We start from the raw sequence: 6,000 nt of genomic DNA on the forward strand, positions 1-6,000 counted from the left end.
GGGTTATCACTCGTATCGCATAAAATATTCCGACAAAACACGAATGGAAGAAGAAGTAGTTTATTTATAACATTGAAAGTTAAAAACCAAATAGGAAGTTTTTCAACTTTCATTGGAAGAGAATCAAGCCAGGAGCACTTGCAACAATGGGATCTTGAATGTTTCTTGCCGATCGATTGAACAAATAGATGGAAAGAAGGAGTACTACAGAGCTGTTTGTGAGCTGTTTGTTCTAGTGAAGAGTATAACCATGTAACTACTAGCTAGGTAAATGATAGTCACCTCAAACTCCTTCAATCTTGCTTCCATAAATGAAGTAGATATGAATGATAATGGCACAGAATGCCACTTCTTCCGGGGTTCACCCCAAAGCCCCGGAAGAAGTGGCGTTATAGGGTATATTAATTTTTTTTTCTTTTTTTCTTTTTCTCCCGGATTTGCACTTGTGTGTAATGTTTTGCAAGTGTGAAAAAATCTGTGGAGGCCTATTTTGGAGCTCTAATATTAAGTTATGAAAAACGTATTTTAGTGTAATTTTTTTTGTTGGGGAGTCATGCAAACCTACTTTTAGTACGTATTTTTTGTTTTAATAAAAAGGTTGTAAATATATGACTTTTGTAACTTTGAAAAGGGTGCCAAGCCAGTCGAGTGTGCATTTGTTACGTGAGGGCATGTTTTGCAAATCCCATATTTAGTGCCCAGAAAATTATTCTGGTTTAATTCTTTTTCTGTTGACTAGTGATGTAAACGTTTTTGTAGTATGTAATTTTTACTTTAATTTTAAATTTTTTATATGGTTTTAGTTGTTTGGAATAGTGTATCATGGGGGAATATATTTTTTTTGATGAGGCCTTATATTTGATATGAACTCATTTGCTGATAATGGATACTTAACTTGAAACACAAATTCCATCACATAACATCAGTTACATAATAACACATAGTTGAAAAACTGTGCCTAGTTCGATACACAATAATAACACGATACATGAATAGAAATGAGTACGATGCAACAATACAAATAATAAGAACCAACAATTTTATGAACCAGATCATTCATCTGTATCATTAGAGTCATCATCATCTTCATTGATGTTCCAGGTATGGGACTCGATGAACGCCTTTATTCTCTGCAATTCCCTCGTTGAGAATTTCAATGAGAACTGCTGCACGGGGTTCAAGCGGCTCTTCGATCCAATGTTCGTAAATGCAAACACCGTCGGGATATTTGATAAACCGTCTGCCTACGTCAATACCCTTCCAGTAATGCGCTACAACAACTATTTTTTTTTAAAAATAATAATCCAAATTTGGGAGTGAAGACATAATTACTTTTGACGAGTGTGACTTCATTTGTAACTCTCTATTTATAAGTGATTTGGTAAAGAAGACATAAGCTACTTTGAATGACAGTTCACGTGCTAAATATACTATACAATTACAGTCCATATTTTAAAACTTAATTATAACTTGTCATTGTTGCTCTCACCTGCATTATTTTCAAAATTATGGATTCATTATCTGCTGTAAAGTGACATCGATACTATGTACATGCAATGACTTTACATGCAAATACTTATCTTTTATTCTATATTTCATTTATATGATTTGACTTGTCATTACTGTTTTTCATGTATCCTTCCACATAACTCATAAATTTTCGAGTAGTCAAAACTTATAAATTTTCAATTTATTTATTTTAAAAAAATTGAAGTAATCAAAGTACTACAGATGTACTACTACATGGAAATAAGTTTTTCCAAAAAAAAATTGCAACTACTTTTGAAAAATAATTTTTAATCAACCTTCGGAATATTATCACAATTAGTATACATTGCAAGGGAACATTGAATAAGTAAACATAGAATGAGAGAAATACATTGCAGCTGAAAAATGAATAATGAATGAATCTCTCAAATTTTTTAGTCATCCGCAAGATTAACTACGTAGTAATCAAACTCTGAATCCGCAATCTTGTTAGCAGTCTCATCATCTACATCCTCTTGTATCTGAGGGGATGTATGCATATGACCTCTCATACTCGGCCGAGTATCACGCGATGGTCATGCGTGGGGGCCTTGAGTGCCATGACATATGGTTGTAGCCATACCAGCATTATCGTGGCCTTGAGAAAAATCCCCAAGATTGACAATATATTTCGCATATTTTTTATCCCACTGCTGGTCTTCTTCACATATCTTTTCAGCCATACACTTTGCGACTGCATCCTCGTACTCCTTTTTCCTCATCTCAATCCCGTCCTCTATGAACTGGTAGTGTCGATACATTTGTTTTAACTCATTGTCATGTTCCTCCTTTGGAATGTGACCAGAGTTGAAATTCTTATTAATGTTTTCTTCATACTCGATCGTTGATTTCATAAACTTGAGGTGCATTTCCCCATAGCCAACGAACTGTTCATTGTCACGGACGCCATACCCTAGGGCGGTCCGTATACCTCGCATTATTCTAACAAATTGTTTGACCAGACAGATTTCTGCTCGTTGAGCTTCAGTCGGTACCTGAGATTCGGTCCATTTATACCAATTAACTTTCCCGTAATCACAAATATCAGAACTAGCGTGTCCCTTGCCCTTGTCCATGACCTGACTGTAGCAGTCTCAAAATTTAGAAAATGTAATACTAGAAAGGGAAAATTTAGTTGATGACATATAGTTTTACAGCTATTTATAGGCATAATTTTATATTGTTAAAATGTTATATTAAGTTGTGCAGTTAGGAATGTGGAAATAGTTGATGTTGTTGGGAAAATAAATTTTAAGATGAAAGTATTCATTTGTGACTTTGATTTGAAAACAAAAGTTGAGTTGTCAAATCATTTTAAAAAATTACGTGTGACTACTCCTGTGATTTTATGAAATGTGCATCCTTTAACTACACACAGTACTTATTTTAACTTTTCATATTTGTGAGAAGATTCAGACTTTTAAAAGTTGACAAGTCGATTTTATTTTGTTACATTTTGTAAAAGTTAAGAATATTGTATTCTCTTAAATAATGAATTCATTTAATTTCTTGTTGATTTAGATTATCCTTAATGAAAATCTAGATTATTGTAGTTGTTTCGTACAAGCCGTGTTGTTTAGCACAATTATAAAATTGTTTTCAATTAGTTCTTTCTTTGTTCTTCATGATTCTATACCACCATTTTCTAGTAGTCAAAACTCATAAATCTTCAAAAAAATTACTACATGGAAAGAAGTTTTTACAAAAAAAAATGCACCTACTTTTGAAAAACCAGTGGAATTGTGTCTTCATAAAAAAATGATATCGACTCGCAGGGTACCCTTTTTGAAGCCACGAAAGTCATATATATATACTATTTTTTCATTAAAACAAAAATTATATACTAAAAATAGGTTTGCATGACTCCCCAACAAAAATAAATTAAACCAAAATTTTTTTTACAACTTAATATTAGAGCTCCAAAATAGGCCTCCATAAAAATTTTTACACTTCCAAAACATTACACACAAGTACAAATCCGGGAGGAAAAGGATAAAAAAAATAATATACCATAGAACATCACTTCTTTTGGGGCTCTGGGGGTGAACCCCGGAAGAAGTGGTTTTTTGTGCCATTTTTGGAAAGGTTTCAATGATTGTGCCAAAAAAATGAAGTTTGAGTTCAAATATGCCAAAAAAGTCCAAGAGCCATGTGGCGAGGCATTGGAATAAAGTGCAAGGATTATCAACTCATCCATCCTACCTGAATATATAGTGACCAGCAGATTATCACTGCTGCGATAAAGTTGCATATTCCCCAAATTTAGCTTCTCCGGTACCTCAGTGTTCAGACACAGGAAATGAATTCCTTCCTACTTTGAGCCCCTTAGCTCTACAGATTATCCTCATTCCATTCGAAATTTAGTTACTACACTGCAACGAATTTTCCAGCAAATAATCTAATATTATCTTTACCATTTATAAATCTTCCAACAACTATAAGTTGTCACACTAGGGGTTGCAACCGGCAATATCAGACTTTAATGTATATTATGTTGTATCTATATTTATTTCTCATATTGCCCATTTTTTTACAGAATGACCTCTATTGCAACTTGTAAATAGACTATATAATTTATGCATATATGATTATATGATGAGCAAAAATATGGATACAACAAACGTTAGACGATCAAAAGTATGTATAAATTTTATAAAATAATTCGTACATATCTGTTAATCTTTAAAGTATATTATGTTGTACCTTTTCACCGTCAAAATATCAGAAATGTACCTTTTAACCCATACCGGTACAACTCGGAGCGTAAAATATCTTTTTTACCCCTCCGATTTTCACCATTAACGGTAAAAATGATTAAATGGTATGAAATCTCATATCCTGGGTGTCAAAAGGTATGAGTTCAATCATTTGGGGTTGATGGGTATAACTCTATATATCAAAAGGGTTAAAAGGTCATTAAGCTATAAATCTGAAGTCTATTTAAATATTCTCCTTCCCATGGTGTTCTCTGTGGTTCTTATGTGTCGTGTTATTCCTTAGAGCATCCATGCATCTCCAATGGAGGTGCCAAAAAGAGCGCCAAAATGTCATGAGACATGATGTGATATTACACACATATTGGCTACCCATTGGAGACTTAGGGGTGCCAATTAAATTAGCCAACTTTTGGCACCATTCAATACCTTCCCAAAATAAAAATAATGTTACATATCCTACTAAAGACATGTACTTTCGTAACTATTTTTAATTATTCTTATATATGAATACTTTAACATCTTTGAGTGCTAATTTTTGGAGTAAATTTTAGTAAGAATGGTGCCAAAAGTATAATTGAAGAAAGATACAATAATATATTAATATCATTGATGAGTTCGCAATATTGACAAATTTGGTTTAACACACCCATTAGAGATGTTCTTTAGAGCATCTCCAATAAGTATTGTCAAAACAGTTGACAACTCTTGCCAAATCATCATTTATATTAGTTTATTATTCAAATTATATTTTATGTCAATGTGACAACATTTTACTACAATAGTTAGCAATCTTGAAGATCGCCTATAAAGTCCCATAAATGATACCTAAATTAAAAGGAGTATTGATCGTATATACTTTATAGAATTATATATATATGTTTAACCATTTAGGTAAGTTGCAAAAATTGGCAATATTGATCGACAACTTCTTGGCAACTCACCAAATCCAATATGTAGGCAACCAAGATTGTAATCCCATGTCAATTTTGACAACATCTTGACAATACCTATTTGAGATGCTTTTAGAAACTTGACCTCTTTGACAGGTTTATGCATTGATATATTTCTTATCCCCTTTTATAACTGAGAACACCATTTCTTAGTACAAGGGAATCAAATTAAAGTCAATAATAAAAGGAAAAAAGTTGAGTTTTTCCAAAAACAATAATTTTTTTGTCAGATTCTAAAATAATATTTTAGCCAAGAACAACATCATTTAACTGATTAAAAGCAATACACTCAATCTTAACTTTTGCATTTTAAATTGTGAAATCATTTTGATAATAAGCTTATATTATGTTTTTTCTTTGATGACCGCATCTCATTGATCCAATAAAAGTGAAAGATGAGCGAGGGTTCACTCAAATTGAGAATTACAAAGTTAGGCAACAGAGGTTCTGTTAATGGTCATTTAAACAGGTTGATAAAATGCCCGATAAAATTATTTTCTCATTGAGTGTGATAATTAAGAAGAATCCTATTATGATCGAACAGTAGTATCCATACTTGAATATATTCACCATCGTTAGAGAAGGTTCAAGCAGTAACATAAGATCCACAAAAATGTTATAAAAGCACAATATAAGATATGCGTTAGAAGATGAAATAGTGTACAATAGTAATACTTTGTGGAATATAATAAATTTATCTTTAATCATTTTTCATTTTTTCCGCGGTCCGTTTTTCAAGCTAGTGCTTAAACTCAGTTAAAATTTTCACCTTTGGTGGAAAAGTCATCCATCAAGTCTCGTTGCTT

This window comes from Apium graveolens, chromosome 9 (assembly GCF_009905375.1).
Source record: "Apium graveolens cultivar Ventura chromosome 9, ASM990537v1, whole genome shotgun sequence".
In the NCBI taxonomy this organism is placed as follows: Eukaryota; Viridiplantae; Streptophyta; class Magnoliopsida; order Apiales; family Apiaceae; genus Apium; species Apium graveolens.